This window comes from Oculina patagonica, chromosome 13 (assembly GCF_052425735.1).
Source record: "Oculina patagonica isolate OP01 chromosome 13, crgOcupat, whole genome shotgun sequence".
NCBI lineage: Eukaryota > Metazoa > Cnidaria > Anthozoa > Scleractinia > Oculinidae > Oculina > Oculina patagonica.
In genome coordinates, this window is record NC_135770.1 from 12039117 (window position 1) to 12053368 (window position 14252).

The 14252-nt window shown below is 42.4% G+C and overlaps 1 protein-coding gene and 1 pseudogene across 2 annotated transcripts in view; one reads left to right on the forward strand and one right to left on the reverse strand.

The window, feature by feature from the left end:
- LOC144636171 (uncharacterized) overlaps positions 1–14252 on the forward strand; it is a 64310-nt gene that overhangs the window by 44393 nt on the left and 5665 nt on the right. The gene's annotated exons all lie outside the window — the stretch shown is intronic.
- Positions 684–14252, reverse strand: part of LOC144636146 (tauropine dehydrogenase-like) — a 49611-nt pseudogene continuing 36042 nt past the window's right edge. The window contains exons 2-6 of the transcript XR_013567475.1: positions 11916–12114; positions 10742–11052; positions 9934–10455; positions 2405–2711; positions 684–1913 (exon numbers count right to left, since the gene is read on the reverse strand). The product of XR_013567475.1 is annotated as a tauropine dehydrogenase-like (transcript). The remainder of the gene's footprint in view (positions 1914–2404; positions 2712–9933; positions 10456–10741; positions 11053–11915; positions 12115–14252) is intronic.

Sequence of the window (14252 nt, forward strand, 5' to 3'; positions counted from 1 at the left end):
CTCGGTTTCTACCGGCTTTTGATAGTTGGCTCGGGGCTTCGCCCCTCGCCAACTATCAGCCGGTAGAAACCTCGAGCTTGCCGTCTAATTGTTAAGTAGTAGATCGCCAGGAGGGACTTGATCATGCAGAAATCCTGAGAGATAATAATAATAAGTTGCTGTGTAGCAGTTTGTTCAAGAACTATTAAAATGTGTTTTTTTCTTAAAAAGTGCTGAAATGTTTTGCGAAACGCTTCGGAAATGATTCCTTCATAAGTCGCAAAGTTGAGCTGAGCGATAATCAAGCGTCAGGTGGCTTAGATGCTATATAAAGGTTGCGCGCGTTTTTTAAAGACATGTTCAGAAACTGAGCAATTACAAGCCAGATAGGATGTACAAGTAAAAGCACAGGCGGCCGAAGCTCACTACGTGAAATATTCATTATTTAAGGGTAAGTGAACGAGCGGTGTTGTGTTACAAACTTTTTTAAGGGTTTGCAGGGGTTTGTATGGGAACTCAACGACCCACCAGCCAGCGCTACTCGCCGAAAACGCTTCAAAACGACGTGAGATGCGGCAAACAATAAAGAATACAACATGGCAACAAGGTAAGTCGATGGTTTTCACAGAACATTAAATTTTATACCTTTTGAACCAGAATCGCTGAGTTCCCATACAAACCCTTATAAATCACATCTCTGTAACACAACACCGCTCGAAGCCAAGAGTCTCGCTCGTTGGCTTAATGAATATTTCACGCAGTGAGCTTGGGCCGCTTGTGGTAGAAGTCGGCAATTTGAACTTTCTTTACCAGCGCTTGCAGCTCAAAATGGCTTAATGATCTGCTACAATATTTTCACAAGGGTCATCTTGTTCTAGTTCCTTTGTGGCAACGTCCGTTCAGTTCTGCCATCTGAAACCCCTTTCTTGTAAACTGAACTCAGTGCAAAAATATTTAACACTTCAAAGTTCGGACGGTTTTATTTTCGGACACTTTTTTGTCTTAAAATGAAATCGTCCGAAATTTTTTGCAAGCTATGTTAATGACGATGTTTCTGATGTGTTTCACCTTGTCCATATCCAATAGCCGTCACAGGCATTGTATACTAATCTGATTGTGATATTCCTGGCTAGTCTCATTCTCAATTTGTCATGTAATGTTTGTTATGTGCTGGTCACGTTTTTAATTGTTATGTAATGTTGTTTCACAGGTTCTGCTAAGTGTTGTCAGCTTTTACTGCAAACACTCGCCATCAAACCGCAAGTGTCCCGGAAAGTGTTGACGCATTCGTATTTCTTTTGAGTGACGCATTTATCACCCACATCGTAAAGTATTCCCTTGGGAGTTTACGGAAACTGACTTGTCGATCCACATACTGACATTAAGCCCCACCACAATTCTCCTATTCAACTTAGTCGTAAAAACAACAACCAAAAAAAACAAGCACAAAGATTTCTTGAGTACCATGATAACTAGGGTGCAAACATAAACCCTCATTTGTTACGTTTCCAGACAGGTGTGATCAAAAGGAGCATGCTGAACGGTCGAAAAGCTTTTTACAAGACAGATTCAAGAGTGGTGAATCCGTATCTCTGCGGTGCTCTGGATGACGAGACATCTTTGCCTTGTAACTTTGAGTTCAAGAGATACTCTTTGCCCATTTTCTCCTGACACCATGTAAGCACCTTGTCGATATTCGGCGTCTGAACACCCACAATTTCTGCAACACCCCGGATGGCTATCAAACCACAGGGAACATCCTCCGTCATGTAACGGTGCGTGAAATCTGGCATGTATTTATCGTCTTCTGTTGTCTTGACCGGATGCTTGATCCCCGGGTAGGCAGCATTGGTCTGTATTGCCTTGTAAAGGGTAGACTTGTTTGAGATATCACGAGGGTAACGACGCACATGCCACTGATGAATGTGCACAACCTGCAGTAAAGAGTTTATTTCAAGAAAAATATTCTCAAGCTAAATAAGAATGTTATATAAATGCTTTCCTTTGATCGCAAACTTTCCGCGAAGCTAGTTGGTCAAATGTTTAGCAATAACCTTGCGTAGATTGATACGAATGTTTCCTCTCATCAAAGAGTTGAGCCAGTTCTAAAATGAATTAAATTGCTTTCACCCGAGATTACTTACCACCCACCTTACTTCAGGGTCGTAACCAGGTATATTTTGGTATATTTTTTTATCGCTGATCTCAAATTTTAGCTCTAAATTTTGATTCCTGATCCCCAAAATGTGACAGCATTTGATCCCTGATTGCATTCTGATACCATTTGATTGGCCGATCCGGATCCCATGACATGCCATGACTTGTGATCCCATATACCTGGTTACGACCCTGTTACTTATTTGTATCTTTCCCCCAACAGACAGACGTAAAATTTGAATGACTTTAAATAGATTTAACCTCTTACATTTGACATGTCAGCTTCAGTCTGCAACTCAACGGCCTTAGCCAATGTTTACAATCTCGTCTGATACACTGGAGAGAAGGTTTGCAGCTGAATCAGTCAGGCCTTGGTAAAACAAGGGTGGCTCGTCAAGTGGTTTCCCGTCCCACCCCTCCCACTGACCATACAGTATTGACGGGTGCAAGTAGGCGTTAGTGCTCATTAACGTAACACCCAACAGGTGACCAGAGACATTCAGTTTAGGGAGGGGTCCCAGGAGATATTGCAGTGTGGAAACTGGGTCCTTCTTGGGCGCAACACCCTCTCCTTGCTGTGGAAAGAGACAAATGTACAGGTTAATTCAACGTTGCTGTGGAAAGTGAAACATATTATTTTAGGTTAATTGAAGAGCGGCGGGAATAAACGGCCCCTGGACTTTCTGACTAAATCGAACATTATCGAAACAGCTCCAAATTGCGCATGCAGGTTTGTTTACGTGTGCTAAACACTGTCCTGTGTTGCATTCGGCTGGTCTTTTCTTCGTTTTTCAGAAATTATGTATGGAAAAAAAAGGCATTTTGCAAGCTTACGTGCTCCCAGTCAGCTAGCAGTCTGAGTTTTCCAACGCATCGCGTGTACATCTTTCCCTGTAGGGTTTTCTAAGCGTCTACGGAAGACGAGAAACCATTTAACAAGCATTTCTTCGACTCGCTGCGCATGTCTTTTGTTGATTTGAGTAGCGTAGGACTGGATACTGCATTGTGACGTAAGGTCACATGTTAGAGGCGGAAGAGTTTGAATTAAGCGAAATGGCGTGTCTGTGAAAGTAAAACGGAAAAGTTTATAGTTTTAGCTCGATTGCGGCTGCCAGGTTGTAGTGTGTTGTAACTGGGTTGCCTGTGTAGGCCCAGCCCTAAGGCATTGTGGGTAGTGCAATAAAGGAAGATGGCGGCTTGAAAACGTGTGTGTGTTTTCCTGGCGAGAATCCGCCTTCATCGAGGACCTGTCTGGTGTGCAGACATTACATTGGCGACGAGGATTGCGAGAATAATCCTTTCTAGTGGTATGGCGGCGACAAATATCCAACCGATGGATATTTCGGGCTCGAAATCGGAATTGAGTGAGCGATGGCGTGTTTGGCTGCGAGGGTTTACATATTTTGCCGAAGGGAAAGCAAATCTTCAAAACGCCGCGAGAAAGAGGAACGAATTACTCTATCGAGCTGGTTCTGGCGTGCAGGATATTTTCGAGAATCTGGCAATCATCAATGCTCCGGAAGGCCAAGATGATGATGTTTATTTACAAACTGTTCGAACACTGAACGCTTATTTTCGAGTGCAAGAAAATGCTGCGTACGAAAGGCATGTTCTTCGCCAGCTAAAGCAAGAACCGGGAGAAGATGTCGACTCATTCGTGCTCAGACTTCGTAAACAAGCAAGGCATTGTAGCTATGGACCTGAGGAACTTGAATTCGCCGTGAGAGATCAGTTGTTGGAGAAAGTTTCTTCCTTGGAGTTACGGACCAAGCTGTTTGAGGAGCCAAATATACAGCTTGCTGCAGCGATAGAGAAAGCGAGAGCGTGGGAAACGGCACGGCGTCAGGCGAGCAACATTGCCGAAGGAGAGGGAGGACAGAGTAACGTGAACATGGTCAAGGACCGCGACAGCAAGAAACCGTCGAGTGGATTTGGAACCCAGAAGTGTTATGCATGTGGCAAGGTGGGACATTATGCTCGTGATAAGGTATGTCCAGCTCGGGGTAAAACGTGTGCAAAGTGTGGTCAGAAAGGGCACTGGGCAGCTTGTTGTAAGGGTGATACTGAGAGCAAAAGGGGTGGTAGAGTGAAAGAAGGCAGAGGGCGTGGAGGAAAGCGTTTTAGTGATGCTAAACGTGATTCAAGATCAGGGAACAAGCAAGTTAATCAAGTTGAATATGACAGTGGGGATGAGCCTTATGCATTCCCTATAAACTTTAATGGAGAGAGAGCCTGTGAGGATAATGTGATTATGGTCAAGATTGATAACACAACCACCAGCATGCTTGTTGACTCGGGTGCCCAGTCTACTGTACTTGGTGAGAGGCAGTTTAACAACCTTGTGAAGAGTGGCCTTAAAGCAAAATTGCAACCTGAAGAAAGGAACTTGCGAGTGTATGGGAATGGTTGTTTACCAGTTGTGGGTAAGTTTGAGGCGAGTATTGAGTGTAATGGAAGGAAAACTATGGAAACGATCCTCGTGACGCAAGGAGAAGGAAGGTGTTTACTCGGTAGTCCAGCAGCTAAGCGATTACAAGTGTTGAAAGTTGGACCAGAGTTAGAGGGTGTGGCAAATGTTTATTCTGTGGGCAATGACATTGATGGTATTGCAGATCGTTTTCCGAAGGTGTTCTCAGGAGTTGGCAAATTGTCAGGCTACCAGCTTAAACTGCACATTGATCCGGAGGTTAAACCTGTAGCACAGAAACCCAGAAGAATTCCTTACCCTCTGAAAGAGAAAGTCACAAAGAAAATAAACGAGCTTCTTGATCTTGACATCATTGAGAAGGTTTCAGGTCCAACAACATGGGTGAGCCCAGCTGTAATTGCTCCCAAACCAAACAAGGATGATGTACGTATTTGTGTGGATATGAGGTGTGCGAACGAGGCCATACGAAGGGAGAAGCTACCGATTCCAACAGTGGATGAGGTACTGGAGGAACTGAATGGGAGCACTGTTTTCTCAAAACTTGACATGAACATGGGCTTCCATCAAATTGAGCTAGAAGAAGGTTCCAGGGACATCACAACCTTTTCAGCTGGTGATTCACTGTTTCGCTACAAGAGGTTGAGTTTTGGTATTAACAGCGCCCCAGAACAATACCAGAACATTGTTAGACAAACAATTGCTGGGTGCCCTGGAGCCACCAACATCGCTGACGACATTGTGGTGCATGGAAAGACAACCGAGGACCATGACAGAAACCTTGTTGCATTGCTTAATCGATTGCAAGAGAGAAACCTTACCCTCAACAAGGATAAGTGCAAGATTGGAATGAATCAGATCGTGTTCATGGGGCTGCTTTTAAACAAACATGGTGTGGGGCCGACAGAAGAGAAAGTACAGGCTATTCGAGAAACAAAGGCTCCGACCAATGTCGCCGAGTTGCGAAGCTTTCTGGGACTTGTCAGTTTCAGTTCACGGTTCCTGCCTGATTTTGCGACAACGGTGGAACCACTTAGGAAGCTGACACGTCAAGATGCCAAGTGGTATTGGGGCAAAGAGGAGAATGAAGCATTTGAGGCTCTGAAAAAACAGTTGGCTGAGGCATCAATGATGGCCTTCTACGACAAGGATGCACCAACTGAAGTGGTTACCGATGCAAGTCCGGTTGGACTTGGGGCTATACTCGTGCAAGAAAAGCATGGAGTGAAGAGAGCAGTCGCATTTGCGAGCCGAAGCTTGAGTGATGTCGAGCGTCGATACAGCCAGACAGAGAAAGAGGCCCTAGCGGTCGTCTGGGCTTGTGAGAGATTTCATCTCTACCTATCTGGGTTACAGTCATTTGAGCTTGTCACTGATTGTAAAGCTCTGGAAGCTATCTATGGTCCTAGATCTAAACCATCAGCCAGAGTTGAGAGATGGGTCCTGCGTCTTATGCCGTTCAAGTACACAGTTCGTCATGTACCCTCAGGCCAGAATATAGCTGATTGCCTAAGTCGTTTGACAAAGATACCAGCCTCGCCCCGTGATGGTGTAACCGAAGAATATGTCAGAATGGTAGCGGTCAATGCTACACCACGCGCGATGACCACCCGAGAGATAGAGAGAGCTTCCGCTGAAGATGAGGAACTGACTGAGGTGTTTCGTTGTTGGAAAACAGGGGACTGGTCTAAAGCGCCTAGTCCATACAGGTTGTTGCGTGATGAAATTACTGTGGTTGGAAGATTGGTGATGAGAGGCATGCGGATTGTTGTTCCGGCGAGCTTGCGTAAACGGGTCTTAGAGTTAGCCCACGAAGGACACCAAGGGATAGTGAAAACGAAAGATCGCCTCCGAAGCAAGGTGTGGTGGCCGAACATGAACAGTATGGTGGAAAGTCACTGCAAAAAATGCCTTGGATGTCAAGCTGTGACTCCTGCTGCCACCGTACCTCCTGTGAAGACAACGACCATGCCGACAAAGCCATGGAGAGACCTTGCAGTAGATCTGATGGGTCCACTGCCAACAGGGGAGAGCCTTCTTGTGACTGTCGACTACTATAGCAGATGGATTGAGGTGGATGTAGTGAGAAGCACAACTAGCAGTGTTATCATCAGGTGCTTGGAGAAGCATTTTACTAGACATGGCATCCCTGAGACATTACGAACAGATAATGGGACAAACTTAGTTAGCCGAGAGATGGAGGAATTCCTTAACGAGCTTGGAATCAAACACAAGAAGACAATTCCACTGTGGCCGAGAGCGAACGGAGAGGTTGAAAGGCAGAATAAATCGCTCCTTAAGGCAATGCGTGCAGCACAAGCTGAAGGGAAACCATGGCAGCAAGAGCTTCAGAAGTATCTTCTTGCTTACAGGTCAACACCGCACACCACTACAGGTGTTAGCCCGGCTGAGCTATTGTATGGAAGGAAGATGCGAACAAAGATGCCAGAATTTGAAGGGGATTATGAGGAGGAGAGGTCGAGTACCACAGACCAGCAGGCACGGGATCAGGATGCAGAGCAGAAGAAGCGAGGGGCTGAAACTGCTAACAAGACATAGTCAGACATAGCAGAAGGAGACAGGGTGTTGCTGTTGAAGCGGAAACAGAACAAGCTGTCTGCAGTGTATGATCCAGACCCATACAGTGTAATATCCAAGAAAGGGGACTTAGTGGTCATTGAGCGAGGTGAAACGCTACTTAAGAGAAATGTAGGCCATGTGAAAAGGTTCATTGGACAAAGACCACAGGCTTGCCAGCCACAGCAGTTAGGAATTCAGCCAGTAGCACAGCCATTGGTTCAGCAACCACTACTGAAACCAGCTACCCTTCCTGTTCCTGAACTGGATGAGATCCCAGCACAAGGATCAGTGACTGAGCCTGTTATGGAACCATCACCACAGCCCGCTGTTACTCGGGTACCAGAACAGACCAGTGAACCTCGAAGATCAACACGGACGAGAACTGAGCCAAGCTGGCTTAAGGACTATGTTACTGGAAAAGGCTAAGCTAAGCGAACTTATTAAGGACTTTGCTACTTAAGATCGTTTTCTGATATGGACCGTGAGGACTACACTTAGTGTTTTGACTAAGAAGTGTTATCTATTGAACAGGAGACTACCAGTTAAGACTTTAAAACAGTGCTTTTATTTGCATTTGGATTTGTATCCTTTACTTGTTATGGTTTACAGTTATATCGGATTTTGTCTAGCTTTTCATTGTACCCATTGTGTTCATTTAAAAAAGGGGGAAGATGTAGTGTGTTGTAACTGGGTTGCCTGTGTAGGCCCAGCCCTAAGGCATTGTGGGTAGTGCAATAAAGGAAGATGGCGGCTTGAAAACGTGTGTGTGTTTTCCTGGCGAGAATCCGCCTTCATCGAGGACCTGTCTGGTGTGCAGACATTACACAGGTGGTTGAAGGACATCATTAAGTCTGAATACCCGTAAGTTTACAGCATCGCTCGAAGAACTGAGTGATGTTTCTGCCTTTGTTTTGTACAACAGCGCTGTTTAGCGCTTCGGAAAAACGTTGCAAACAAGGTAGTTTGAGCCTGGCCGCATAGAAGGCCTAAAACAAGAGGTTTCTTGCCGGGAACTTCGTCAACGCGAGTTTTACAGGGTCCGCTTGGGTTCTGCCGCGACAAAGTTGCCGAGAAGTGACCTGGTTTTAGACTTTAAAAAATTCTTTATAGGTTTGGGGGGGGACCTCCCCTTGCAAAATTATTTTCTGTGCCTCATTAAATATTCATCAATCAATAAATCAATCAATCAATCGATTCGTGCCTTAGTTTATCTTGTTTTCGCGGGATTTTGTAGATGTGTGATGATGTAAGGAGTGGAGATAGAAGTGAGAGCAAGCCGGCGGCACTTAACTGAAAGCAAAACTAGTATAATGTGACAACACGAGCAAACGTATTCAATCAACAATCAGTCTTTATTTCACTTTCACCTCAAAATTACAGCTAACGGTAACAGATTACAATAGTCTTGCCCGAAACAACAAAAAGAAGCTAACCGCAAGCAGACTGCAGTGAAAGCTAGCCGCTTGAAACGCTAACGCTAACCCTAACCCTTAAACTTGGGTTTAGCTTTTTAACCCTAAATTTGAAATGAAACCCTAGCGTCAGACCCTAACCCTAACCCTTGGGGTTTAGGGTTAAGCTTTTTTCGCTAGGGTTAAGCTAAGGGGTTGGGGCTAGGCCTGTAATCCCAAAACTTTAGCTGACTTCATCGTTTTGAGAAACAAAAGGTTTCCTTTGTTTATCGTTTGTAAAAGAAAAGACAAAAGAAGCCGCGCGAGCAAAAACCTTGTCTTTTTGCATGTGTAATTTTTCAAAAACGAAACAAAGACCAGTGAAATGAAAGACAGGACATTGTTAAGCACACGTAAACAAACCTGCATGCGCAATTTGGAGCTGTTTCGATAATGTTCGATTTAGTCAGAAAGTCCAGGGGCCGTTTATTCCCGCCGCTCTTCAATTGAAGGTTGTAAAAAGGACATTCGCTGGAACCTTGCGAGGCAAAGAGAGAATGATATACTCTCTTGGCAAGCTCAACTGTGTTTATTTCATCACATAAAGTTATTTTAGAAATGAATCACGGAAGAGGAAATTTCAGAAACGGATCACGGAAGAGGAACACTAAGGTAACGTATTGTTTTACTATAACCACTGAACAGGCTTTGTGTAATATTTCATGTGTTCGTCGTAGACATTCCTGTAGTTACAGCAAGGCGCCCAAATGTGTGACCACTTTTAATTTATTCACATTCTTTCGTGCAGATTTAATCCAATCAAAAGCCGTGGATAGCTTGCAGTTGAAAAAGTGGTCACACATTTAGGCGCCTTGCTGTAAACCGAGCTAACCATAGATTATCATATCCTGCCGTCAAAAGATACGTCATGTTATTTGCAACGTTTTCTCTTTTACAAGAAACAGCTTATGAAGAGACAGGATTTGCAAAAAATACTACTTTCCTAATATAAATAGCCCTTAAGGCTAAAGAATCCTCGATATATCCTATACGTGCCTATTAATTCGACAAAGCATTGGAAATACACGTTTTGGTGAGCGAAAGGAAAGTTATACATCAGACCCGAGAGACAGCCACATTTCCAAACACGGGAAAAGAGACGAACTTTGAGGCAGTTGGAAATGCGATGAAACACTCAATTTAAACTAAAACTAAAGACAAAACGAAGAAATATAAATTAGAACACCGTCCAAACACTAATTGCAAACGCCGTGAAACCCTGTTACATAACTTGAATACGAAGAACATTGCCCAAGAAACAAACACTACCTGGACGCTGCAATAGTTATACCACATCAAAATCGTGGGTATGAAAATTATTTTTAACCGAGATATTCTTACCTTCATGGCTCCCTGCAGGGTCTCCTTGGTACCAAGAACCTCACACTTTACACCAAACTCAGTGATACGGCACACCCAAGGTGATGACTCAAAATTCACGATGGCGCATTTCCTTGCTACATCACCCAGCACCTCACGTACCTGGAACTGAAAACCTGGGCCTCCTGGTAGACCAACTACTATTGTGCCAGGTTTTATGTAAGGTTTTATGGCATCCAGATACAGTTCATGGGCAAATGCTGGTAGCACAAAGACCACGATGTCAACATCTCGCATGGCATCCTCTGGGTTTTTCGTCACCAATGCAGGTTTGGACTTAATAGAAGTTGGTTCCTTTCCCTTCCGATGCAAGGTAACCTCAAGATCGCTCTTCTGCATTGCAGCACTCCAACGTTCTGCTTCATCTTGATACAAACTAAGCACTCGTACTTCAGTACCTTTCACAGATGACGCAATACCGGCAAATGCGTGCGCTTCACTACCACTGCCACAGATCAACAACTTGATGTCTGTACGACTGTTCTGTCAATAAAATTCGAACATACGCACATTAATTCCGTCAACATATACTGTCAAATAAACGCCTTTCTAAGTCACTATTTCTAGCAACAAGCTTTGCGTCTCGACATTACATACCACAAAAGCCCCCTCCAAATAAACACTTTCAACTCTATTAAGCACAGTGCTCCAAAGATGGACCAAGCAAAGAGAAACAATTTTTTAAAAAAAAATAGAATTATATAAAAAACTGAATACTCCAGAACGTTAGACCATTACATTCATTTAACGGCTGCTATTTGAAACATACCGGTAAAAACATCATTGCTCCTAAGGCTGTAATCCCACTAGTAATCCCGCCAGTTATCCCAATGGCAGCATTCCCTGCTACACCAATGCCGGCAGCTCCTGCACTCTGACACAATGCAAAAAAACTTCCAGATGCCACAGAGCCTCCATAGAAAACTGACTGTATAGTCGCTGCAATTGAGCCAGCAGCAATACCTCCAGCAGTAAAGCCAGCAGCAGTAAGGAGCGCCGGAGCAGCTGCCACAGAAGCAGCACCCACTGCAGTGCCAGCTGCCACTCCTACAGCTACATTGCGCCGCCAGTTGGTACTTCCTAAAGAAAACAAAAATATTAAGAGCAGCTGAAAAGCACAGCCACTCGGGTCCAATTGTTTTGTGCCAGAAAATATCCATATCTCGCTCAACAAAAGGTTTTTTGATCCCAGAAGCCCCAGTCTTCCAGAAATTTCAGTTTTGCTATGAGACCCCAAACCCTTTCAGAATTTCCAGTGACCTCTTATGGGGCGAGTGTGGATATTTGTCGGTACCACACATTCTAGGTCAAACTGCAGGAGTCAGGTTTATTCCCAAGCAATCAAATAATAATAAAAAAAACTACTACTATTCAGGAAAACAGGCATGAAAAAGTTAACTGGAAACCATATGCATATAACTAATGTAAGTGCGACTGCCCAAAGAACAATTGTCCATACAGACAGAAATACACATATGTAGAGCATGAAATACTCAGCTATTTGCAAATAATAGGCTTCTTAATTATCCTAAGCCTGCCACATTAAGTAAATGACATTTTGCTCTTAAGGAAAATTAAAGAAATGATTTATTTATAAAGCTTGGCCTAAATCTGTAAGCACAACATAAATTGTAACATTAAGGTTTGGAGAAACAAATTTCTTTCTTGAACCTGATAAGGAGTAATATCTGAACAAATTACAAACATATTACGCTGCTAAGGTTTTGTCTGATATATTTCTCTAAAAAATAATCTCTACAATAATGTCTAGCAAAACAGACTTGCAATGTATGCAGAGGGGCTAGATGCAATTTAGTGTCACAGGCCAGCAATGCATCCAGAGGCTAGGTAACCTAGCATCAATAGTCCCGCAATGCTGCATATATACAAGGGCTAGGTAATGATTCATCTCAATCATATACATGTACATCTAAATATGTTACCTTCGGTTGGTGGATGATTGTTTGCTGGATGGTTGTCTGCATTGCTGGTTGAGTCCTTACTGTTCATTACTGAACTCTCCCTCTTGTGGAATTGAGCACTTCTCAGGGGTGTGTCCTCATTATAAACTGGAGGATTGTGTGTAGCATTATCTTGACCAGTTACAAAATCAACCCCAGGTTTTTCTTGTGCTTTATTTCCCTACAAGAGAAAACTTGTATTAGGTTTTAACCTGCGTTTTTCCTTAGGTTTTACTTCTTTTGAATGTTTTTCTTGTTTACTTATTTATTACTATTATAATTTCATTTTCATTTGTGTTTTTATCTTAGTACCTTAGGTGATCTGCTTTAATATGGGGTCTTTGACTCTTTTGCAGTTCATCCTTTGGCCTTTGTTTTCTAAAGCCATAAATTGTAATAAATAAATAAATAAATAAATAAATAAATAAATCTTCCATCCTTTATATAAAGAATCTTCCCATTATTTGTAAAAAATAAAATAATTAAAAAGAATTTTTTCAAAAGATAATTATTAAATCACTCATTATTTGCGAAAAGAACTTTTCCATTATTTGTAAAAAACACCCTCATGAAAAAGTGCCTTAAACCTCAGGAAAGGTATGAATGAAGTTGATTTGACTGGCCCATCTTTAATGGAAAAACCTTTTAATTTCCTTGTCAAGAGTATGTTTGTAATTAGTTACTTGTTTATTTTTTACATTTTTTTTTATTTCATAAGACCATAAATGAAGATCAGGTCTATGTTAGACGTTATATATCGAACAAGAGAGAGAGTGTTTCGTTCGGATATCCAAACACTGAGAAGAGATTTGAAAATATGTCGTACAGCTGTGTATTTTTGATGAAATTCAAGGTGTTTGGATAGCCGTTGAAACACTGTCTCAAGTGTTTGACATATCTTCTCAATCGAAACAAAAATTAGGGAGTAAAGGGAGAAACAAAATTGTAAAAATCTGTGCTAATTAAGATTGGGTATCCAAACCTCCTTCATGGATATGATTTTTTTGTCTAAGCTTGACGAATTATAAATAAGTTTGAGAAATGTTTTCCCACATCCTTAGGATGTGCTTTAAGTCAGACAGGGTTGGAATCTGTGGCAAATGTTTTCGCAATCATGTACATATTTTATTAATTAAATTAATATATACAGAGATCTTCTCTGCTCCCGCTTCCAGGAAGCACCCCTCTAGTCTTAAAAATACACAAATTAGAGGCTTGCTTTTACTATAAATCGAACATTTATTTAAAGTTCATTAGGTATAGTGTGAGAATTATTATAAAGTACTATTAAACTGAACTTTATCATCAGTGACCCCATTAGTCTTGATCAAATTTCACTTAGGCTGGATTACTGCCAAAAATTATGTTAGCTGCTGAGATTTCACACTCTGCACATGCAAATCTGTATCCATTCCCATGACATTTTCACCTGCTGGCCATGGAAATTAATATGGTGTCCAATCACCCCATTCTCATTTCCTAGAGCTGCATGCATCCTTAGCTGGTAGGGCCTGGGTGAAGAAAAGGCGGCTCTGCCGGACACATGGTTTTATTGGCTTGATTTTAACAGTGAATTTCATAATTCTAGCCATATTAACTCCAGTTGTTTTAAAATCCCTTTATTGTAATGGAATTTAAAATGATTGATCTGATTGGCTTGATTTGAAATTTTTTTGTTAAAATCTAGCCAATCAAATCATGTGTTCCCAAATCTACCTTTCCATGTGCAAAGGCTCCACCAGCTAGATCAGTGCTACTGGTGGAGCCTTTGCACAAAGATTCGTAATAGCGTCTTGTCTGCGTAGTTGTGCAAATAAAGTACAAACAAATCTGATCTGTTTCTAATGTTTTTCTTTGTGCTACATCATCCCCCCTTTCTGGAACTTTAAGGTTCAGAAATTCGGCATGGGATTTTTTGAAGGGTTATAATTTTTGGTCCAGGGAATTTTTTTGTGTTTTGTTGGAAGTCCTAGGGATTTTTTTGGGTCTTGATTTTTGCCCCCATTCGATCATCCTCGTCACTTGAAATCCCAAGTACCCACCTGGGTTCTATAGCAAGTTTACCCCCTCCCTTTTCCAGACAACCATTTGGTCTTGGTGGAGATCGAGAGGCACTCAGTAAGAGTCTTGCATGCCAAACAACGTGTCCCATGGCCACCACCGCGAAACAGTGATCCCTGAACCAGTGTCTAAACATGAGCCTATTTATCCAGAGCACTAAAGGAAATTTGTTAAGATGATACTAACTAATTATTATGTAGGAATGGTAATTGGTCTTTTCCACTCAAAAATTTTTATCATTTTTTTCCTGGTAAAGCT